A 26,218-nucleotide genomic window follows, 5' to 3' on the forward strand; every position below is an offset into this window, starting at 1 on the left:
CTATCTCCTCGTACTCCGCGGGGAGGCCGGGCTCCGACTTGGGCTCGACAGGGACGAAGCGGCCGGTGGGGGGGCGGAGTCGCCGATGCGGACGCCGGAGCTGCGGGTGCGCGCGCTGACAGGCGTGTCCCGGGGCTCTGGCTTGACGGGGCGGAGGCAGGGAGAGCCCGACGAGCGGCCGGACGAGGAGGAGGACGCCCCGGGCCGCTCCATGCGCCTCGGCGTTCAGGAGCTTCCACAGCAGCGTGAGAAGGACGGGGGAGCGGGGTACTCGAGGCGCGGCGTGTTGCCGTCCTCGATGTACTCGAGGACGGCCTCCAACGTGCGGCCGGGCACGCCCCACCACCGGCGCCGGCCATCAGAGTTGAGCCTGCCGGAGGGCACGACGCCGTTGGTGGCCTCGAGCTGCTCGGCGTGACGGCGGCGGAAGTAGGGCTCCCAGAGCGAGCTGTCGGGGACGTACCGTGGCCCCTCCCTCGCCGCCCGCGGCAGGGACGCGCGGATACGTGCGATCTCCGCACGCCGCGCCGCCCCGGTGGGTGGTGGTGGCACCGGCACGCCGCCAGCGCTGATCCTCCAAGCCCCGGGCACCCGCATGTCCGGCGGGACCGGGTACTCGGCCTTGAAAAGGAGGCGAGTCTCGTCCTCGTGAAGATGGCGGCGCCCGAAGCCATTCGCCGCCGTGCCGTCGCCTGGAAAGCGCTCGACCATTCTTCTGGACTGGAGACGGCGAGAGGAGGAAGGGGGAGAAATGGGCGCGTCGGCGGTGGAGTGTCTGTGCGTGCCTCCGGCGCGCTGGTGGTCGGCTTATATAGGCGGAGGCGCCGCGTGGTAGGCTTGGCCGGCGCGTTACGCGTGGCTTGATGATGTGGCGGCCGAGGGAGGCTGACCGGCGCGGGAAATGAGGCGATGAGGACGATGAAGCGGCGAGAAGAGAGTCGAGTCGCTGACGCGGCTGTCCCGCGGCTCTTCGCGTCAAAAAAGATTTGCCCGGCGCCCAAAGCGACCCCCAGCGTGCCGGATTCGGGTTGGGTCCGCCGGCGCCAATTTCGACCCGAACCGGCGAAAACTGGGCCCTTAAGGACGTGACTGGGCCGATTTTTTTGTGCCGACGACCGAAAAATCGTCTGGGGGGTCTTCTTGGGACGCGGCTGGAGATGCTCTAAGGCGCATCTTCCGTCATTTTCGAGAGAGAAAAAAAGAAAAGAGGCGTGTCTCCCGTTGTTGTCCCGCTCGTCTTAAATGATTAATTCTTGCATTTGCGGCGACACCCATATGGTTGGCTCCACGGAAGGGAACACGCCGTGCATGCGTATACTTCATTGCTTGACGTTTTCACACGGCCTCTGTAACTAGTTTATGTAGCCTGTGATCGGAATTCAGAGGCATGGTTTTCCGGTACCATGCGTCCGTCTCTCTCCTCATGTTTACGTACCTTAGCCTGAAATACGTTTCCGTTTCGGCCAGTGAGAAACACGGCCCAAGAAAAATGAAGGTGGCAATCCACGCATGTGATTAGCACCAGTTTCTTGATGAATCGGGCCAGAATAATTTGATATTTTTTGAAAAAGGGCGTTTTTTTCTTGATTAAAAAAGGCATTTTATTACTTAAAAGGTTTAAGCATTACACCTGGTCTCTGCATAATTATGATGCACACAACCAAATAAGTTCTCTCACACAAACAAAAATTAAGAAGCGAAATACAAAAAAACGTGGTGAGTCTGTATAACGCCTAAAGCGGAGGTAGGCGAATCTTAAGATCATGTTGTCACCCATGTTGGTAAAAGTATCTGATAACCCACAAGTATAGGGGATCGCAACAGTTTTCGATAAGAGTGTTGAACCCAACGAGGAGCTAAAGGTAGAACTAATATTCCCTCAAGTTCTATCGACCACCGATACAACTCTACGCACGCTTGACGTTCGCTTTACCTAAAACAAGTATGAAACTAGAAGTACTTTGTAGGTGTTGTTGGATAGGTTTGCAAGATAATAAAGAGTACGTAAATAAAAAGTAGAGGCTGCTTAGATAAAGAAACAATAAAGCAAATATATCGAGTGTGGAAAAGTGGTGGTAGGAGTTGCAAAATTGTCCCTAAGCAATTGACTATTTTAATAGACCGATAGCAAATATTATGTAGGAGAGGCCACTGCTAGCATGTCATCCCTGACTTGGAATTCTATACACTTATGATTGGAACTATTAGCAAGCATCTGCAATTACTAATGTTCATTAAGGTAAAACTCAACCATAGCATTAAGATATATTGATCTTCCTTCAATCCTGTATGCATCAATTTCTATGCTAGGTTGAAGCTTCTGTCACTCTTGCCCTCCAATACATAGTCCTATCAACATACAATTACCCCTAGGGTGTGATCCACGCGCGCAATCATATGATGGGCACCAAAGGGCAGCAACATAACCACAAGCAAATTAAATCAATCATAGTAATTCATCAACCACCGATAGGACAACGAAAATCTACTCAGACATCATAGGATGGCAACACATCATTGGATAATAATATGAAGTATGAAGCATCATGTTCAAGTAGAGAATACAGCGGATTGCGGGAGAGTGGACCGCTATAGATAGAGGGGGAAGGTGATGGAGATATTGATGAAGATGGGAAGGTGTTGGTGTAGATCGCGGTGATGATGATGGCCCCCGGTGGCACTCCGGTGCCACCGGAAGCGAGGGGGGAGAGCTCCCCTCCTTCTTCTTCTTCCTTAACCTCCTCCCTAGATGGGAGAAGGGTTTCTCCTCTGATCCATGGCCTCCATGGCAAGGGAGGGGAGAGAGCCCCTCGGAGATTGGATCTGTCTCCCTGTCTCTCTCTGTTTCTGCGTTCCCAAATTCTTCCCTTTCACCGTTTCTTATATTCCCGGAGATCCGTAACTCTGATTGGGCTGAAATTTTGACACGATCTCTATCCGGATATTAGCTTTCTTGCGGCGAAAGAAGAGCATAAACTGCCTTACGGGTGGCCCACGAGGGTTAGGGGCACGCGCCCCTGCCTCGTGGCCACCTCGGGCACCGTCTCGCGTGGATTTTTCTTCCAAAAAAATCTCCGTCAATTTTTATCCCGTTTGGACTCCCTTTGATATTGATATTCTGCGAAAACAAAAAAACATGCAACAAACAGGAACTGATATTGGGCACTGGATCAATATATTAGTCCCAAAAATAGTATAAAAAGTTGCCAAAAGTATATGAAAGTTGAATAATATTGACATAGAACAATCAAAAATTATAGATACGATGGAGACGTATCAGCATCGCCAAGCTTAATTCCTACTCGTCCTCGAGTAGGTAAATGATAAAAAAGATAATTTTTGATGTGGAATGCTATCTAGCATAATCTTGATCACATATCTAATCATGGCATGAATATTAAGACACGAGTGATTCAAAGCAATAGTCTATCATTTGACATAAAAACAATAATACTTCAAGCCTACTAATAAGCAGTCATGTCTTTTCAAAATAACATGGCCAAAGAAAGTTATCCCTACAAAATCATATAGTCTGGCTATGCTCCATCTTCACCACACAAAATACTCACATCATGCACAACCCCGATGACAAGCCGAGCAATTGGTTCATATTTTTTAACGCGCTTCAGCATTTTCAACCTTCACGCAATACATGAGCGTGAGTCATGGACATAGCACTATAGGTGGAATAGAATGATGGTTGTGGAGAAGACAAAAAGGAGAAGATAGTCTCACATCAACTAGGCGTATCAACGGGCTATGGAGATGCCCATCAATAGATATCAATGTGAGTGAGTAGGGATTGTCATGCAACGGATGCACTAGAGCTATAAGTATATGAAAGCTCAAACTGAAACTAAGTGGGTGTGCATCCAACTTGCTTGCTTATGAAGACCTAGGGAATTTGAGGAAGCCCATCGTTGGAATATACAAGCCAAGTTCTATAATAAAAATTCCCACTAGTATATGAAAGTGATAACTCAAGAGACTCTTTATATGAAGAACATGGTGCTACTTTGAAGCACAAGTGTGGTAAAAGGATAGTAACATTGCCCCTTCTCTCTTTTTCTCTCATTTTTTTTTCTTTTTTTCGTTTTTTTAGGCTTCTTTGGCCCCTTTTTTTTTGGGAGGCTTCTTTGGCCACTTTTATTTTGATAACCTCACATGGGACAATGTTCTAATAATGATGATCATCACACTTTTATTTACTTACAACTCAATATTACAACTTGATATCTAGAACAAAGATATGACTCTATATGAATGCCTCCGGCGGTGTACCGGGATGTGTAATGATCTGACGTAGCAATGACGTCAAAAAACGGACAATCCATGAAAACATCATGCTAGCTATCTTACGATAATGCAAAGCAATATAACAATGAATGCTCAAATCATGTATATGATGATGATGGAAGTTGCATGGCAATATATCTCGGAATGACTATGAAAATGCCATAATAGGTAGGTATGGTGGCTGTTTTGAGGAGAAGGTATATGGTGGGTTTATGGTACCGGCGAAAGTTGCGCGATACTAGAGAGGCTAGCAATGATGGAAAGGTGAGAGTGCGTATAATCCATGGACTCAACATTAGTCATAAAGAACTCACATACTTATTGCAAAAGTTTATTAGCCCTCGAAGCAAAGTACTACTACGCATGCCCCTAGGGGGATAGATTGGTAGGAAAAATACCATCGCTCGTCCCCGACCGCCACTCATAAGGAAGACAATCAATAAATACCTCATGCTCCAACTTTGTTACATAACGGTTCATCATACGTGCATGCTACGGGAATCACAAACCTCAACACAAGTATTTCTATAATTCACAACCACCCACTAGCATGACTCTAGTATCACCATCTTTATATCACAAAAGTATTGTAAGGAATCAAACACATCATATTCAGTGATCTACAAGTTTTATGTAGAATTTTATGACTAACTATGTGAATGACCAATTCCTGCCATCTCTCTAAATAGATATAAGTGAAGCTAGAGAGTTTAATTCTTTCTACAAAAGATATGCCCACGCTCTAACAAATATAATTGAAGTAAAAGAGCATTCTACAAATGGCGGTTGTCTATGTAAAGAGAAACAGGCAATCCAAACTTCAAATGATATAAGTGAAGCACATGAAGCATTCTATAAAGCCATACTCAAATGATATAAGTGAAGTGCAAAGAGCATTCTATAAATCAACCAAGGACTATCTCATACCAGCATGGTGTATAAAATAAAAATGAAAACTAAATGCAAAAGACGCTCCAAGATTGCACATATCGCATGAACGAAACGAATCCGAAAACATGTCAATACTTGTTGAAGAAAGAGGGGATGCCTTCCGGGGCATCCCCAAGCTTAGGCGCTTGAGTCTTCTTGAATATTTACTTGGGGTGCCTTTGGCATCCCCAAACTTGAGCTTTTGCCTCTCTTCCTTCTTCTCACATCGAGACCTTCTCGATCATCGAACACTTCATCCACATAAAACTTCAACAGAAAACTCGGTAAGATCCGTTAGTATAATAAAGCAAATCACTACTCTAAGTACTGTTGCAAACCAATTCATATTTTGTTTTAGCATTGTGTCTACTGTAATATAATTTTTTCATGGCTTAATCCACTAATATAAATTGATAGTTTCATCAAAACAAGCAAACTATGCATCAAAAACAGAATCTGTCAAAAACAGAACAGTCTGTAGAAATATGAACATTCACCATACTTCTGATACTTGAAAAATTCTACCAAAATTACGAAAAATAAACAATTTTTATAGGAAGACGGTGCAAAAAGAATCAGAACCATATGACGTTTCAGCTAAAAATGTAAAATCACGCACTACAGCCAAAGTTTCTGTCCTGCACCGTACAAACCATCAAGCAAATGTAACATCCTAAAGGCAAACCTTGGCACATTATTTTTATAATACAATGAAATTGTACAAGGGGATAATTATTTTTATTTAAAAGTTTCTATAATAAAGATTCACAAATTTTCCACGAGCATGAACAAAGTTTACGGGTAGCTCCCACTTCAAAAAATGTTTATATTTCTCACTTTCGCTTTCCTTTTTGAAAATTTTTGGGTTCCCCTCTTTATTTTTGTTGTTTTTAAACTATATAAAAGCACTCAACAGAAATAAATGACTCTCTAAAACTTCCGGGTTGTCTCTATGGCAGCGCTTTCTTTAAAGCCATTAAGCTAGGCATATAGTGCTCAAATAATGGATCCACCCGGATACCAAGGTATATCAAAGCCAATTTTAATTAACTATGATTTATAATTTAGTAGTGAGCACAAAATAACATATACAATGTAATGACGAAGTCTAACTCTCTTCCTACGCATCGGCATGTCATAAAAGAACAATTCATGCACACAAAGTAAAGGTCAATGCATAGTATAAACAGTTTCTTGCAATTTTATCATATTGGAAACATAGAGAGGTGGAGACATAGTTCCTCTCTCATAATAATTGCAAGTAGGAGCAGCAAGCACATGCATATTATATTCATCAAAATCATCATGTGCAACGGTAAAAGGCAACCCATCAATATATTCCTTAATAAGAGCAAACTTCTCTGATATAGTGTAGTTTAAAGAATTCAAAAAGATAATAGGACTATCATGTGTGGGTGCAATAGCAACAATTTCATATTTAACATAAGGAATTATAGCAAGTTCATCTTCATAAGCATAATTCATATTGGCATCTTGGCCACAAGCATAGCAAGCATCGTCAAAAAGGTATATTTCAAAAGAATCAACGGGATCATAACAATCATCATAGCAATCATCCTCTGGTAAGCACGAAGAGAAATTAAACAATGTATGAGTTGAAGAGTTACTCTCATTAGAAGGTAGGCATGGGTAGCTAATCCGCTCTTCCTCCTTTTGTTCTTCGCTCTCCTCCTCATCGTTTTCATCCAATGAGCTCACAGTTTTATCAAATTCTTCTTCCATAAACTCCTGCAAAATATTAGTCTCTTCTTGGACAGCGGAGACTTTCTCAATAAGTGCATTAATATAGGAATTGTATTCATAATTCTCATAGCAATATTTCAATATAGCAAAAAAATTAGGCCTATAAACATCATCATCAAAAGCTTCATACTTTTCAAACAAAGATTCAATTTCATAAGCACCCTTAAAAGCAACAAATTCTTCTATTTGTTCCACACCATAGTAATCATATATACGTCTAGCATAAGAAGCCAAGGTTTCATTATTATTAAATTCACATGAAAAGGGAAGGTGTGGAGCCTTCATCCTAGAGCAACAAGTATAATCATATCTCAAGCATAGTTGCCTAGCATACCAATACAACATATAAATTTGATCCCATAATAATTTCCCTTTTTGTGTCAAGCGATAATCCCTAAAGTATTCACTTTGATCCAACGTTACTCCCATTACATAATTGAATGGGGTTTTCTCAGGATTATTAAAGTAGTACATAATATTTTTCACATAATCAGCATCGAGAGTTTTAGGAGGTTCCCCATCTCCATGAGTAGCAAGTACACCTAATTTTTTTTGGTATTTCGTGTTCCATATCCATAACTAAAGATAGAGAACAACTAAGAACAGCAAATAAAAATTACTTAGTGATAAAGCAAACAAGCACACACAAGAATATTCACCCCACGCTATTGCTCCCCGGCAACGGCGCCAGAAAAAGGTCTTGATAACCCACAAGTATAGGGAATCGCAACAGTTTTCGATAAGTAAGAGTGCCGAACCCAACGAGGAGCTAAAGGCAGAACTAATATTCCCTCAAGTTCTATCGACCACCGATACAACTCTACGCACGCTTGACGTTCACTTTACCTAGAACAAGTATGAAATTAGAAGTACTTTGTAGGTGTTGTTGGATAGGTTTGCAAGACAATAAAAAGTACGTAACTAAAAAGTAGGGGTTGCTTAGATAAAGAAACAATAAAGTAAATATAGCGAGTGTGGAAAAGTGGTGGTAGGAGTTGCGAAATTTCCCCTAAGCAATTGACTACTTTACTAGACCGATAGCAAATATTATGTGGGAGAGGCCACTGCTAGCATGTCATCCCTGACTTGGAATTCTATACACTTATGATTGGAACTATTAGCAAGCATCCGCAACTACTAATGTTCATTAAGGTAAAACCCAACCATAGCATTAAGATATATTGGTCCCCCTTCAATCCCGTATGCATCAATTTCTATGCTAGGTTGAAGCTTCTGTCACTCTTGCCCTCCAATACATAGTCCTATCAACATACAACTAACCCTAGGGTGTGATCCACGCGCGCAATCATATGATGGGCACCAAAGGACAGCAACATAACTACAAGCAAATTAAATCAATCATAGTAATTCATCAACCACTGATAGGACAACGAAAATCTACCCAGACATCATAGGATGGCAACACATCATTGTATAATAATATGAAGCATAAAGCACCATGTTCAAGTAGAGGGTACAGCGGGTTGCGGGAGAGTGGACCGCTGTAGATAGAGGGGGGAAGGTGATGGAGATGTTGGTGAAGATGGCAGAGGTGTTGGTGTAGATCGCGGTGATGATGATGGCCCCCGATGGCACTCTGGTGCCACCGGAAGCGAGGGGGAGAGAGCCCCCATCCTTCTTCTTCTTCCTTGACCTCCTCCCTAGATGGGAGAAGGGTTTCCCCTCTGGTCCATGTCCTCCATGGCAAGGGAGGGGCGAGAGCCCCTCCGAGATTAGATCTGTCTCCCTGTCTCTTTCTGTTTCTGTGTTCCCAGATTCTTCCCTTTCACCGTTTATTATATTCCCGGAGATCCATAATTCTGCTTGGGCTGAAATTTTGACACGATCTCTATCTGGATATTAGCTTTCTTGCGGCGAAAGAAGGGCATAAACCGCCTTACGGGTGGCCCACGAGGGTCAGGGGGCGCCCCCCTTCCTCGTGGCCACCTCTGGCATCTTCTCGCGTGGATTTTTCTTCCCAAAAATCATATATATTCTAAAAAAAATCTCCGTCAGTTTTTATCCCGTTTGGACTCCGTTTGATACGAATATTTTGCGAAACAAAAAACATGCAACAAACAGGAACTGACACTGGGCACCGGATCAATATGTTAGTCCCAAAAATAGTATAAAAAGTTGCCAAAAGTATATGAAAGTTTAATAATATTGGCATGGAACAATCAAAAATTATAGATACGACGGAGACGTATCAGTATCCCTCGCCGTATCCTCCAATCGTGTACACACCTCCGTAAACAGGTCTCGATTCTCTACGCGTTGTAGAGAGGACCATAAACGAAGAGTCCCGGTACATCTATAGATAACCTGCATCAGAGAAGTACTTTTATCGGTAAACACCTTATCATTTTTACATAGCTAAAGCGACCAAAAACGGCAAGCGCTCCCACCCTAAGAATAGTTTTAAACCAATCTATCCCATGTAACCAGTTGCCAAATACTAGCAACATTACAAGGAGGATACAAGCTAGAAGCTATCTGGATGACTGATTATATAAAACGAGCCAATTTGCATTGAAAGAATAAATATTTTATTGTATCATCATGACAAAAGACAAGCAGTGGAAAATTGTACATGCCAAAGCCAGTAACTCGAATATATTATGTTTTAGAGAGAAAGAACTTGGGTGTGTCTACGTCTCAAGTGATATACGGAGTAGTATGTAACAAGAATAAAAACTGAAGAAAAAATGTAGGAATCTTAATGCAAGATTAAAGAAATATAGCATCGATAACTTAAACTTGGCAAAACTGAAAGAACTTATTTACGCGTCGGTCGTGAGAGATCGTCGTGACCCTCGTCAGAATCAGATGGACGGGTAGCGAACAAAAGAAGCTGCTCAAAATGGGCGTATGCATGCACGGTTGGTCGGTCGTACGAGGGAGCGAGCGAGCGAGCACACATGCATGGCATGGCATGGCGACGCCAGCGTGGTTCCGGGCTGGTCCACCGGGGCTCCAGCTAATCCAGCACAGGTGGTATTAAAGGGAGCTGGCTACACTAGACGATACATATTTCCAGCTAGGATGGAATAAGCATACTGTACGCCATGCCTGCATCCGCGGCTCTGCTGCTGCAATCTGCGTCCCCCATGCGGCCGTGCCTTCCCACCCACACCACCCACAGCGAGTGATTCGTGGCGGGCGTGGCGGCCGGCGCGCGCGCGCGTCCGAACCCATCCATCCATCCATCCTGGACAAATCGACCACGAAACGTACTAGTAGTGCCACGTACTACGCGCCAGGGTCTGCCCTGGCGCCGTGCGACGTCCCGGCCAACGTACTAGGAGTACAAGGACTTTGGCGGCCTCTCGCAGGGCGACACGTAGTGCCACTAGTACAACGCTCAACACACACTCTCTATCAGAGAGAGAAAGAGAATGTGTTACCGGCATAAGACGCAGGCTTTAGGCTTAAACTAGGGATGAGCGCGGCCATGATTCGGCACGCCGCCTCACGCACGCACAGTGGCAGCGGCAGTGGGGGCTGGGCTGACAAAAGCGGCCCAAAATCTTATTTGCTCCGCCTTTGCCGTAGGTGACGCGGGGTGACGCCACCAAATATTCCCCTGCCCGAGGAGGACAGCATCGCCATCATGGATGGTTTCCACAAAGAGAGGTCGTCACTAGCCCCCCCTCGCCAAAGCGCAACGATTAACTTTAATCTAACCATGGCAGCACTGGTTGATTAATCGCAAAGTATATCTCACTGCCCTTTCCACTACTGACTCACGCAGCGTCATCCCTTGCCTTGGCAGATCAGTCGGCTTCAGATCCGAGCTGTGCTGCAGGCAGGAAGGCGCCGGAATTTTGAGGAGGAAGAAATCAATGCAGGTCAGGCGCGATTTTGGGGTTTTCCAGTTCCAGGCCCCTCGAAACGGCGCCGTGTTGACTTGAGAGGCCCAATTTGCCATGATATTCGTGGCAGCTCGTTGCATCTGAAAAATGCATGGGTGATCAGAGACGACAGAGCTGAATCCTTTTTGAAAATATGTTGGCGGGTCTTTTCAGGACGGATCGGTCGACCTGAGTATTGTGTGTAGATAGATAGATGCTGACATGGAGTAGCCGATAAAGTCTGGATGCCTGCTCAAGTGACCTGCCTACCCTGTGGCCAGGGGAAATGATAAACTAAGGGGGTCATCACATGGTTAACATGCCTCCTCTTTTAATCGCCCACACCAGCTGTATTAAGGTGCCTACACAAAGAAAGAAAATAATCCAGACGCTGCTGCCAATGGCCTCGTTAGATCGTTAGATCGATCGATCGACACCATTTTGCTGCTTGGACAGCATATAGCCTTCTCGCAGCATCATGGCTTGCCTAAGCTACTACACGGGCGATTAATACAATTATACAAATATATGCTCCATATGCCTGCCTGCTAGTAGAAAAGGGAGGGCACTCCACACATGTGAATCCTAGGCACGATCATGATCATGAGATGCTCAGTTAGTTGCAAGCTTGCAGCTTCAGATTATAATAACCCAGCAGCTTCTACCATCATCGGTCGAGCGTCGCCACTTCGTCTCTAGTTTCCTCATTTGTAATATTTTTTTGCACTGGCAATAATTAGTGGAATGTCGATCTGGCGGCCCATTTCTTTAACATGAATATGCGATTTTTTTCTTTCAAAACGATATGATTTCTTTTTTGGGGGGCAAGATAAGATGAATTTGCATATGACAGAGTCTGCTGCCACAGGCACTGTTAATACCTCGTTCATTTTTTTTTAGGAAATTAGTACCTCGATCTAGAAAGATAACATATCGGCTCGTACATCCCGGGCCTGAATTGCACGTTTTTGTTTTTTACCCAAATTTTCTCCAGTTCCAGTGGAAATGGAATCTTACCATGCTGGTAGTAGCGTTTTGTGGCTAGTAGAATATTCCATTAAAGTCCTACTGTGCAGGAAGAGTGGAGCAGAAGTAAGAATCTGCAGAAAAAGGCCCCAGGATTTTGGATAATAAATTATACAGATAGGTGGTACTGCTCTTATTCCCGAAAAGATAGAATCAAGGTTAGCCTGAACAACTGGCTGTGCAGGCTATATGCATAAACCTTAAGTTAAATTATTACTCTAGATGTAATAGCGTCTTATATTATGAACGGAGGGAGTATGAATACTTCCTCCATTTTAAAATATAGTGTGCTCACGCTTCCTGAGATCCAATTTTGACCATAAATTTAACCAACGAGACCAACTGCGGCGAGAGAAAAAATTATATAATTGATAACTTCTTTTGAATACGAATTCATTGATATAATTTTTGCTCCCGCCGCAATCGGTCTTGATAGTTAAATTTACGGTCAAAGTTGAAGCACGTGGATAGAAAAAGCGCTACATTGTGGAATGGAGGGAGTATTATTTTTGCGCGGAATAAACCTCACGTTAATGACTGCGTAGATACCAAGAACGCAGCGACAACACAAACTGCACCATAACTACATAGCCATCCAACTCATGCGGCCACTGCCTCCTCGAGAAGAAAAAAGCTAGGGTTTCTCTGGCTCACGTCGGCGTCGCCGTTGGTCTGACTCATCACGGTGGCCCTAGGGCTATGGAGGCATGGTGGACCCTGGCCTTGCCGGCGGGAGGGATCTTACTCCGTTTTTAGGTGTTTTGTGTTGTTTAGGGTTTGTTTAATGTTCAGAAAGACGAGACGGTGACGGATCCTGAAAATGGAATAAGGTCTCGTTGCCTAGCCCCCTGTTCCGGTGATGCATCTAGCTTTGTCTGAGGGCTTGTGGAGGTGTGTTTTCGACGGATCTCACGGGATCGGTCAGCGTTGGTCTTCGATGGATCTGTTTGGATCCAGTCTTTGTTCACCTTCGTATATGTGTCTATAGATTGGATTTTTCGTTTTCATACTTCTCTTTTTCCGTGGTAGTTGTCTATAGATTGTTGTTCTGATCGCCACCATTTTGCTGCTTGGACAGTAGTAGTATATAGCCTTCTCGCATCATGGCTTGCCTAGCTGATGCTACACCAACGATTAATACAAATACTCCTCCATATGCCTGCCTGCTAGTAGAAAAAAAAGGAGGGCACTCCACATCTGAATCCTAGGCATGATCATGATCATGAGATGCTCAGTTAGTTGCAAGCTTGCAGCTTCAGATTATAATAACCCAGCAGCTTCTACCATCATCGGTCGAGCGTTGCCACTTCTTCTCAAGTTTCCTCATTTGTAGCATTTTTGCACTGGCAATAATTAGTGGAATGTCGATTTGGCGGCTCATTTCTTTAACATGAATTGGCGTTCTTTTTTTGTTTCAGAAAGATATTTTTTTTTGCGAATGTTTTAAAAAGATATTTGTGGGGGAAAATATCGGAGGCAATTTGCATGACAGAGTCTGCTGCCTCAGGCAGTGTTAATACTTCGGTTTTTTTAGGAAATTAGTACCTCGTTCCAGAAAGATTACATATCCGCTCGTACGCCCCAATGCACGTTTTGTTTTTTACGCAAATTATCTCCAGTTTCCCCTCCAAAAAAATCTCCAGTTCCAGTGGAAATGGAATCTTACCATGCTAGTACCGTTTTGTGGCTAGTAGAATATTTCATTAAAGTCCTGCTGTGCGGGAGGAGTGGAGCAGAAGTAAGAATCTCCGGAAAAAGGCCCGAGGATTTTGGATAATACTTCCTTCGTTTCATAATATAAGAACATTTTTGTCATTAATGTAGTGGCAAAAACGTTCTTATATAATGTGACGGAGAGAGTAAATTATACAGATAGGTAGCGCTCTTATTATTTTGTAAAAGATACCCCGTTTCATAATATAAGAATGTTTTTTACTAGAATCAAGTTTAGCGTGCACAACTGACCGTTGCAGTGCATAAACCTCAAGTTAATGATTACCGTGCACGTCACTGGGTTGATCTGCAGCCACTCTTCCACTGCTAAAACTATCGCTTGAAAATTTGTTGGCACGCGGCATTTACTCACGGTGTCGATGATCACGTTCTTCTCCTTGGCAGTATATGCTTAGCTCGACTAAGCTTAGCTTCTGAATTCGGCCGTTAGATAGTCTTGGAAACGTGGCACGTAGAGCAAGTTAGCCGCACGCCATGCATGCATGCTTCACTCACCGTGACTCTTTAACCACAAGGGACGAAGGGCGCCACGTACTACTAAATTTGTTTTCTCTCTCGGGGCGTTCACCTCATTCTCGTCACATATCCTCTACTTATCCGTGCACTGTGCTGGATCCAGGAAGGAACAAGACGCCCTTTTTCCCCGTGTCACAGCCAATTTGTTGGGCCGGTTTCCGGCACTACATGAGTTACTTTCGAGTTTCGACCGGTCCCTCCCCTCCATCCATCCGTTCCATACAACGCAACGGCCTCGTTCCTCCTACGGCTTTGCTTTGCTTGGTCCCGGCGCCGCCTAGCTGGGACTACTTGGCCATGCATGGCTCGGATCCAAACACCGCGTGCTCGTGTCATGCGTAGGCAGGTGGCCTTGCAACGGTTAGCAAGACGACGTGCTCCAATAAAGAGTTCGATGGCGCGTGCGCCTTATTAGCTGTGGCGTGCTTGGAAGCCACGGCTATGTGTATACACACGTTGCGGACTACGTAGCTGGAATAAATTGTGATTGGCTTTGTCTTGTGGAGAGCTGAGGAGAATGCGTCGTGTATGCTACCACTGTAACTTAGTATAAAACGTTCGAAGTTACATAGGGGGTACAACTTTACGGTTAGAACTCACGGCGACCGACCTACAACTTGGTTGCACAAAGCCAACGTGAAAAAAAGGAAATTTATTTTAGAGGCCTGCTACGCGTCGGCTGGGTGATATTTAGAAAACATCTGCCGCCTCGGTAGCCGTAGGGTCGTGCCCTCGACAACCGCCCGATCTTTTTCCCATGAGCGTGCATCAACCTTTGCAACAAGGCTTGTGTTGCGCTCGACGCTTCGCAACACAAACCTTGTTGCGCTCGTGCCGAACCGTTATAAAAAAAACTTTGCTCTTGTCCCTTTGCAACAAAGGTAGTGTTGCGCTCGTTCCCTCTGCAACACGAGGCTTGCTGCGATCAGTGACCATCTATTATATGGTGTTATAAAAAATGTTTTGCAACATCAATGACCTTTTCTTGCAACATGAAGGATGTTGCAAGAAAAAAAAAACATCATCGTTTGTGCCGACCGGCGAGCTCGCCCTTCCTCTTCCCCCCCTCCTTCTCCTCTCCCTCCCTCTCTCTCTCTCTCTCTCTCTCTATTTCTCTCTCTCTCTACTATGATGTGTACAACGCGGCAGCCAAGCACATCGGTTGCTTGACTTGCGGGCAATGGTCGGGGTAGCACGGGGTGGCAGCGGCTTGACGGAGAGCTCAGGAGAAGCACGGGAAGCAAATGCTCTCGAGGGATCCAGATCCCGCAACACACCAGTTGTTGCGGTGGGGGAGATTGCAACAACAGCTCATTTTGCAAAAAAAAACATGGTTTATGTAATGGCCGGTGCTACTAATCAACCGGATGATTTCTCTCTAGAAATCATCCGGCTAGGCAGCCGTTGGATGGGCGCATTGCTGGCCCTTGGATGACAGCGACGCCACAGTAGCAGTAACTAGTAAGCGGGCGAATGCTTCGACGCAGAGCTGCTGCACCCCGGCAGCTTTCATGGCACGCCGCCGGCGTCCGGCGAAACTCCAACACAGCACCGACGGTGCCCAGCGAAGCTTCAATGCAACTCCAGCGACTCCGGTGAAACTCCAACGCAACTCCGGCGACTCCAGTGAAGCTTCAACGCAACTCCGGTGAAGCTCCAATGCAACTCCGGTGACTCCGGTGAAGCTCCAATGCAACTACGGCTACTCCGGTGAACCTCCAATGCAACTACGGCAGAGAAATCCTGTTGCGGCATGGACGTCGCCTCCGGCGATGCTTCAGTGTAGCTCCAAGGACGCTTCATTGCAGCCCTGGGCGGCTTCAGTGCAGCCCCGGACGGCTTCAGTGCAGGCCGGCGACGCACCATTGCAACTCCGTCGGCATGGAAAAAGCTCCAACGCAGCACTGCCCACCTCCTCCTCGCGTTCTGTGTTGCATCACCGGCGACGAGCGGACGTCCGACTGCACTCCGGCCTCCATGCTGTGTTGCAACACGGCGACGAGCAGCCAACCTCCCATGCATGCTACGTTGTAGCACCGGCGACGATGAGCATCGGGTCGCAACGCCGACGGCACCATCGAGTCGTCGGGTCGCAGCACGGGCATCATCTGAGTCACCGACGAGGCTGCATTGCAGCACTAGCTCTCATCGACAAAAATCACCAAGTCACGGTGCTGTCTTGTGGACCTTGAGCTGCAGCATGTAAAGCTTGGGGCAGGCCATGGCGGACAAGACTTGGAGGAGAGGACCTTGAGCTACAGCAGATGAAGCTTGGGGGCAGGCCATGCTGAAATCGTTTGTTTTCAACTCCGGCGGCGATGGCGGTCAGCGCAGCCGTGGGCACCCTCTCTCTCTCGATTGCAACGAAAGAGAGGAGATCGGTGGAGGAAAAGAAACAAAGAGGAGAACGAGCGAAGGAGAGGATGAGTGGAGAAGATAAGGCTAGAGGAGGAAGCGGTGGACGCGAGGGAGACATATCGGGCGGGTGACCCGGTTTACACGATGATGTTTTCATCCGGATGTTTTTAAACATTTTCCTTATGTAATAGGTTGATCCCAAGCCATGTGATTAAGATCAGATCCAATGGCCGCAAAGATGGCGGACACACACATCATAATCAGTCGGGTGATGTTAATCATTTCCCTTTATTTTAAGGGGAATTGATGCTTTATTTATGCAATTACATCATGATCCGACTTTGACATGTTCGAGATACACCCTGGTGGAACATTAAACCAAGTCTTGCAAGCTTTATTTAAGCAGTCAACCCAAGCCAAACTATGAGTTGCCTTGTTGGCATGTCGCCTCACCCATTTGATTTGTCGTTGATCAAAATTCCGTAGTAACACCTTGATCTCCTCAATGAGAGGCCCATGCATGGCTTGGTCTAGATTGGTGTTCAAAAGCGCCTTCACCGCTCCTTGATAATCCATATCCAAGCTTTTGAACACCGACCTCCATAGCTAGTTGTGCAGCCCGTCGACACAGGAGCAACTTGATAAGTTTCAGGACACTAGAAGATGGGGGAAAATGGCATGCCCCCAAGGAACTTGCCACGGTGATCTCAGATGATCTCCCCACCGCCTCCGGAGTTCTCGCTTCTGTTAGTTGCTCCGCCATCGTTCGCCTTGACCTAACCCTGTTCCGGTGGACACCACTACTCCTTCGACGTGGGTGTAGGCCTTGCGACATCGTTGTGGAGGCGTAGCCATTCACCAAGCAATATGCACACCTGATCCAATGATCCCCCTCGGATCTTTAATAGGCTTACCATCTCATGCATCATTCTGGGTGAGCCAAATGTGATACAACAGCATAAGCACACGGACCCTGTCCGGTTCCGCATCCTTCACCATCAAACCAAGAAGCCATCACCATAATTGTTCTATAATCGCTTTTGGCAGCTTGAAGTCAGGAACCACCCGATCATGGTACGGTAGTTTCCAACACAACTTTGCATGTAGACAAGACAAAAAGCAATGCAGTATCATTTCCAACCTTCTACAAGTCGTGCAAAGAACACATGCCTTGATCAGTCGATGTTGCATCTCAGTGCCTGCCGCCAAGCCATTTTTGATGAGGCATCGTGCATGGATGCATGTTGACCTTGCCTGGCTTGTATGTATCCCAAAGCCCAAGATAGTTTCGGTTGTACCCACGTGCCTATGCTTGAGCTCCATGCATATGTGATATGCAGACCTAATGGTGAACACCACATTCTTTTGTGATGTTCCGTACTAGATAGTCTTCTCTGTCCGGGCCGCCGACTACCACCTGCTACTGTATGTCATCTTATCAGTCTCATGGAAAACCTTCTATAATATTGCCTGGCTCCTTCCGTACTCATCTAGCGTATCACCCACCAGATTAATATCTGGGTTGTCCTTAAATCCCAACGGACTATAATAACCTTGCCTCATTATCCATCTATATCCATGTACTCTTATTTTGGAGTCATTGCCAACTCTCCATATCAGGCCTTCTTTGAACAATTCCTTATCTCATAGGATACTTCTCCGTGTAAAGGAGCCATGCTTGGGGCAAGTCGTGATCCATTAAATCCTTGTCAACTTAGCATCTTGCTTTTAACACTCTAGCACATAAGATGAATCGGGTAATGTGACCAACCTCTGCCATGCTTGTTTGGCTAGGAGGGCTTGGTTAAACAACTCAAATTCATGAAAATATCCCATGCGACTCAATGAACCTTGAAAACATCGGGAAAGTTGAAAGAAATACGTTGGATTGACATATCCTAAGTTTTTTGAACCGGTAATAAGATGGAAGAAGACCATGGATGAAAACTAGTCATGTTTATTAAAGTGGAACGAATAGTTGGCGTGAAGTGCATATACAACGTCTGTTGTAATTTTCGGGAGGATGCATCAGGTTTAAGGGAAATATGGCTCCATGCGGCTAACCACTTCATGCACGTTCACTGGAGTCTATTCTTAATACACTGAAAATGTACCTTCAATTTTTATTGGGTTTTGGTGAGTAGTAACAAGGAAATTAAGAGGGATAATGTTTATTGAGTTTTTAATCATGGTTCGCCCAGCTATTCCACATCTCTTCATCTGTCTGGAAAAGTCAACAATGTTGTGCTTACGGAGCCGACTATGTGAGGAAACGAGTGTCCTAGAGATACGAGTGGCGACGCTCATTTCGACATGGTTAACACATGTAAACCACATATAATCTGTGCATTCTCTTTCTTCGTGGAGTGCCAAGCTATTTGACATTGTTGTCTATTTGATTGAAAAGCCACTGTTATGCTATGCGGTAACCGTGTAACGTGCAACACCCTCCTCGGCAATCATGGTGAACAACACTTGTAAAACCATATTTTTTTGTCCTTGAGGATCTCGTTTAGTAGTAGTGTTGTTTGGCTAACCAGTGTCAAGAATGCAACTAGAAATCAACTGCTACTGCATAAGAACAATGTTGGACATCCTCCTGGCGTCCCCCATGGCATGCGTTGTAGTTTGCCGAAATTTTCCTCTTTCCTGGAAGTAACAACAAAGCAATGAGGGAGACCACGCGTGAAAAGCATCCTCACTCGCTGGGTGGGGGGTGCCTCCTTCTCTTTCCATTTTCACTCCACGACGCCATGTCGCTACGACACTATTTAGTGCCCCCTCCTCTCTCCAAATCTAGTCCTCATTGACAAGTGGAAAAATTATTGGTGACCTGCACTTTTTGTGCTAACGAATGGTTGGCCTCTTAAGCTCATAAAGTGTGATTTATAGTATTTTAGTGGATACAATATTCACACTATGTTTAATCACAACCGTACTATCCAGAGGTGGGTAGGCAAAACTAACTAGGGTTGAACTCCATGTCAAGATCCTCAACCAATTCCCAATAATTCCACTTCATTTCTCTAGGATTTTCCCTTCTTCGTACTTTTGAGTGTTTTGCATGGTACTACTAAATTTGTGGCAATTGAGTGTTTCTGGTGAGATAACCAGATTCTTCAATTTGTGTTGGAACCATCCAGATGTTTTCTCCAGTATCAACGAGCTATGTTTTCACTGAAACTGTTTATGTTACATCTGATACCTCCGAGCCGAACCGTTTTTGACACTTCCAAACACTTCTTAGTTTGATTCAGGTTGATGTCTTGGGTGGTACTTCCGAGCAAAATCTGGCCCTGCAAGATAATGTTGGAAATATGCCCTAGAGGCAATAATAAAATGGTTATTATTATATTTCCTTGTTCATGATAATTGTCTATTGTTCATGCTATAATTGTGTTATCCGGAAATTGTAATACATGTGTGAATACATAGACCACAACATGTCCCCAGTGAGCCTCTAGTTGACTAGCTCGTTGATCAATAGATGGTCATGGTTTCCTGACTATGGACATTAGATGTCATTGATAACGGGATCACATCATTAGGAGAATGATGTGATGGACAAGACCCAATCCTAAGCATAGCACAAGATCGTCTAGTTCGTCTGCTGGAGCTTTTCTAATGTCAAGTATCATTTCCTTAGACCATGAGATTGTGCAACTCCCGGATACCGTAGTAGTGCTTTGGGTGTACCAAACGTCACAACATAACTGGGTGGCTATAAAGGTGCATTACAGGTATCTCCGAAAGTGTCTGTTGGGTTGGCACGAATCAAGACTGGGATTTGTCACTCCGTATGACGGAGAGGTATCTCTGGGCCCACTCGGTAATGCATCATCATAATGAGCTCATTGTGACTAAGTAGTTGGTCACGGGATCATGCATTACGGAACGAGTAAAGTGACTTGCTGGTAACGATATTGAACGAGGTATTGGGATACCGACGATCGAATCTCGGGCAAGTAACGTACCGATTGACAAAGGGAATTGTATACGGGATTGCTTGAATCCTCGACACCGTGGTTCATCCGATGAGATCATCGTGGAACATGTGGGAGCTAACATGGGTATCCAGATCCCGCTGTTGGTTATTGGCCGGAGAGTTGTCTCGATCATGTCTGCATGGTTCCCGAACCTGTAGGGTCTACACACTTAAGGTTCGATGACGCTAGGGTTATAAGGAAGATTTGTATGTGATTACCGAATGTTTTTCGGAGTCCCAGATGAGATCCTGTACGTCACGAGGAGTTCCGGAATGGTCCGGAGGTGAAGATTTATATATGGGAAGTCATCATACGGTCATCGGAAATATCCGGGGGTATACCGGTATTGTATCGGGACCACTAGAGGGGTTCCGGGGGTCCACCGGGAGGGTCCACCTGCCCCGGAGGGCCTTATGGGCTGTAGGTGGAAGGGAACCAGCCCCAAGTGGGCTGGGGCGCCAACCCCCCCAGGGCCCATGCGTCTAGGGTTGGGGGAACCCTAAAGGGGGCGCCCCCCTTGGTTTGGGGGGCAAGCCCCCTCCCCCTTGGCCGCCGCCCCCCCTCTAGATGGGATCTAGAGGGGCCGGCCCCTTCCCCCTTCTCCCTATAAATAGAGGGGTGAGGGGAGGGCTGTAGCACCACATCCAAGGCGCAGCCCCTCCCCTCCCCAACACCTATCCTCCTCCGCAAGAGCTTGGCGAAGTCGTGCCGGAGTACTGCCACTCCCTCACCACCACGCCGTCGTGCTGCTATTGGAGCCCTCTTCCTCAACCTCTCCCTCCTCCTTGTTGGATCGAGGCGCGGAAGACGTCACCGGGCTGCACCTGTGTTGAACGCGGAGGCACCGTTGTTCGGTGCTAAGATCGGATTCGGTCGCGATCTGAATCGCTACGTGTACGACTCCTCCAACCGCATTCTTGCAATGCTTCCAACTCACGATCTTCAAGGGTATGAAGATGCACTCCCCTCTCTCTCATTGCTAGTTACTCCATAGATTGATCTTGGTGATGCGTAGAAAAAAATTTAATTTCTGCAACGATCCCCAACAGTGGTATCAGAGCTAGGTCTATGTGTAGTTTCTATGCACGAGTAGAACACAAGTTGTTGTGGGCGTCTATTTTGTCAATTTACTTGCTGTTACTAGTATTATCTTGATTCGGCGGCATCGTGGGATGAAGCGTCCCGGACCGACCTTACACGTACACTTACGTGAGACAGGTTCCACCGACTGACATGCACTAGTTACATAAGGTGGCTAGCGGGTGTCTGTCTCTCCTACTTTAGTCGGATCGGATTCGATGAAAAGGGTCCTTATGAAGGGTAAATAGAAATTAGCATATCACGTTGTGGTTTTGGCGTACGTAAGAAACGTTCTTGCTAAGAAACCTATAGCAGCCACGTAAAAATTTTGCAACAACAATTAGAGGACGTCTAACTTGTTTTGCAGCATATGTCGTGTGATGTGATATGACCAAAAGGATGTGATGAATGATATATGTGATGTATGAGATTGATCATGTTCTTGTAATAGGAATCACGACTTGTATGTCGATGAGTATGACAACCGGCAGGAGCCATAGGAGTTGTCTTAATTTATTTATGACATGTGTGTCAACATAAACGCCATGTAATTACTTTACTTTATTGCTAAACCATTAGCCATAGTAGTATAAGTAATAGTTGACGAGACAACTTCATGAAGACACGATGATGGAGATCATGATGATGGAGATCATGGTGTCATGCCGGTGATGATGATGATGATGATCATGGCGCCCCGAAGATGGAGATCAAAAGGAGCAAAAATGATATTGGCCATATCATGTCACTATTTGATTGCATGTGATATTTATCATGTTTTACATCTTATTTGCTTAGAATGACGGTAGCTTAAATAAGATGATTCCTCGCAATAATTTCAAGGAAGTGTTCCCCCTAACTGTGCACCGTTGCGAAGGTTCGTTGTTTCGAAGCACCACGTGATGATCGGGTGTGATAGATTCTAACGTTCGAATACAACGGGTGTAAGCCAGATTTACACATGTAATACACTTAGGTTGACTTGACGAGTCTAGCATGTATAGACATGGCCTCGAAACACGGAAGACTGAAAGATCGAACATGAGTCGTATAGAAGATACGATCAACATGAAGATGTTCATCGATGATGACTTGTCCGTCTCACGTGATGATCGGACACGGCCTAGTTGACTCGGATCATGTATCACTTAGATGACTAGAGGGATGTCTGTCTGAGTGGGAGTTCATTAAATAATTTGATTAGATGAACTTAATTATCATGAACTTAGTCTAAAATCTTTACAATATGTCTTGTAGATCAAATGGCCCACGCTAATGTTGTCCTCAACTTCAACGCGTTCCTAGAGAAAACCAAGCTGAAAGACGATGGTAGCAACTATACGGACTGGGTCCGGAACTTGAGGATCATCCTCATAGCTGCCAAGAAAGCATATGTCCTTGAAGCACCGCTAGGTGAAGCACCAGTCCCAGCAAACCAAGACATTATGAACGCTTGGCAGTCCCGTGTTGATGATTACTCCCTGGTTCAGTGCGGCATGCTTTACAGCTTAGAACCGGGCTTCGAAAAGCGTTTCGAGCAGCATGGAGCATATGAGATGTTCCAAGAGCTGAAAATGGTTTTCCAAGCTCATGCCCGGGTCGAGAAATATGAAGTCTCCGACAAGTTCTACAGTTGTAAGATAGAGGAGAATAGTTCCGTCAGTGAGCACATACTCAAAATTTCTGGGTTACACAACCGCTTGTCTCAGCTGAGAGTTAATCTCCCGGATGACGCGATCGTTGACAGAATCCTTCAGTCGCTTCCACCGAGCTACAAGAGCTTTGTGATGAACTTCAATATGCAGGGGATGGAGAAAACCATTCCTGAGGTATATTCGATGCTGAAATCAGCGGAGGTGGAAATCAAAAAGGAACATCAAGTGTTGATGGTGAATAAAACCACTAAGTTCAAGAAAGGCAAGGGTAAAAAGGATTTCAAGAAAGACGGCAAGGGAGTTGCCGCGCCCGGCAAGCAAGCTACCGGGAAGAAGCCAAAGAATGGACCCAAGCTTGAGACTGAGTGTTTTTATTGCAAGGGAAGTGGTCACTGGAAGCGGAGCGGCCCCAAGTACTTAACGGACAAGAAGGCCAGCAACACCAAAGGTATATGTGATATACATGTTATTGATGTGTACCTTACCAGTACTCGTAGTAGCTCTTGGGTATTTGATACCGGTGCGGTTGCTCATATTTTAACTCAAAACAGGAGTTGCGGAATAAGCGGAGACTGGCGAAGGACAAGGTGACGATGCGCGTCGGGAATGGTTCCAAGGTCGATGTGATCGCCGTCGGCATGCTACCTCTACATTTACCTATGTGATTAGTTTTAAAACTCAATAATTGTTATTTAGTGCCAGCTTTGAGCATTGACATTGTATCAGGATCTCGTTTAATACGAGATGGCTACTCATTTAAATCCGAGAATAATGGTTGTTCTATTTATATGAGAGATATATTTTATGGTCATGCCCCGCCGGTCAATGGTTTATTCTTAATGAATCTCGAACGTAATGTTACACATATTCATACTGTGAATACCAAAAGATGTAAGGTTGATAATGATAGCCCCACATACTTGTGGCACTGCCGCCTTGGTTACATTGGTGTCAAACGCATGAAGAAGCTCCATGCAGATGGACTTTTGGAGTCTCTTAATTACGAATCATTTGACACGTGCGAACCATGCCTCATGGGTAAAATGACCAAGACTCCGTTCTCCGGAACAATGGAGCGAGCAACCAACCCATTGGAAATCATACATACTGATGTGTGCGGTCCAATGAGCGTTGAGGCTTGCGGTGGCTATCGTTATGTCCTCACCCTCACTGATGACTTAAGTAGATATGGGTATGTCTACTTAATGAAACACAAGTCTGAAACCTTTGAAAGGTTCAAGGAATTTCAGAGTGAGGTTGAAAATCAACGTGACAGGAAAATAAAGTTCTTACGATCAGATCGTGGAGGGGAATATTTGAGTCACGAATTTGGCACACACTTAAGGAAATGTGGAATCATTTCACAACTCACGCCGCCTGGAACACCTCAGCGCAATGGTGTGTCCGAACGTCGTAATCGCACTCTATTGGATATGGTACGATCTATGATGTCTCTTACCGATCTACCGCTCTCATTTTGGGGCTATGCTTTAGAGACTGCCGCATTCACTTTAAATAGGGCTCCGTCGAAATCTGTTGAGACGACACCGTATGAATTATGGTTTGGGAAGAAACCTAAGTTGTCATTTCTAAAAGTTTGGGGATGCGATTCTTATGTCAAGAAACTTCAACCTGAAAAGCTCGAACCCAAGTCGGAAAAATGCGTCTTCATAGGATACCCTAAGGAAACCATTGGGTATACCTTCTACCTCAGATCCGAAGGCAAGATCTTTGTTGCCAAGAACGGATCCTTTCTAGAGAAAGAGTTTCTCTCGAAAGAAGTAAGTGGGAGGAAAGTAGAACTTGATGAAGTATTGCCTCTTGAACCGGAGAGTGGCGCAGCTCAAGAAAATTTTTCTGAGGTGCGTGCACCGACTAGAGAGGAAGTTGATGATGATGATCAGAAAACTTCATATCAAGTTGCTACTGAACTTCGTAGGTCCACAAGGACACGTTCGGCACCAGAGTGGTACGGCAACCCTGCCCTGAAAATCATGTTGTTAGACAAAGGTGAACCTTCAAACTATGAAGAAGCAATGGCGAGCCCAGATTCCAACAAATGGCTGGAAGCCATGAAATCCGAGATAGGATCCATATATGAAAACGAAGTATGGACTTTGACTGACTTGCCCGATGATCGGCGAGCCATAGAAAATAAATGGATCTTTAAGAAGAAGATAGACGCGGATGGTAATGTGACCATCTATAAGGCTTGGCTTGTCGCTAAAGGTTATCGACAAGTTCAAGGGGTTGACTACGATGATACTTTCTCACCCGTAGCGAAGTTGAAGTCCGTCCGAATCATGTTAGCAATTGCCGCATTCTATGATTATGAGATATGGCAAATGGACGTCAAAACGACATTCCTTAATGGTTTCCTTAAGGAAGAATTGTATATGATGCAGCCAGAAGGTTTTGTCGATTCTGAGAATGCTGACAAGGTATGCAAGCTCCAACGCTCAATCTATGGGCTAGTGCAAGCATCTCGGAGTTGGAACATTCGATTTGATGAGATGATCAAAGCGTTTGGGTTTACGCAGACTTATGGAGAAGCCTGTGTTTACAAGAAAGTGAGTGGGAGCTCTGTAGCATTTCTCATATTATATGTGGATGACATACTATTGATGGGAAATGATATAGAATTCTTGGAAAGCATAAAGGCCTACTTGAACAAGTGTTTTTCAATGAAGGATCTTGGAGAAGCTGCTTATATATTAGGCATCAAGATCTATAGAGATAGATCGAGACGCCTCATTGGTCTTTCCCAAAGTACGTACCTTGACAAGATATTGAAGAAGTTCAATATGGATCAGTCCAAGAAGGGGTTCTTGCCTGTATTGCAAGGTATGAGATTGAGCACGGCTCAATGCCCGACCATGATAGAAGATAGAGAAAAGATGAGTGTAGTCCCCTATGCCTCGGCCATAGGGTCTATTATGTATGCCATGCTGTGTACCAGACCTGATGTAAACCTTGCCGTAAGTTTGGTAGGAAGGTACCAAAGTAATCCCGGCATGGA

General features: G+C 45.2%; 1 pseudogene; it reads right to left on the reverse strand.

Moving 5' to 3' along the window:
* Positions 1–1,474, reverse strand: LOC147978911 (uncharacterized; annotated as a pseudogene).
* Between the last annotated feature and the right edge of the window lie 24,744 nt (positions 1,475–26,218).

Source organism: Triticum urartu, chromosome 3A (assembly GCF_056163025.1).
Source record: "Triticum urartu cultivar PI428250 chromosome 3A, HENAU_Tu73, whole genome shotgun sequence".
Classification (NCBI taxonomy): Eukaryota; Viridiplantae; Streptophyta; class Magnoliopsida; order Poales; family Poaceae; genus Triticum; species Triticum urartu.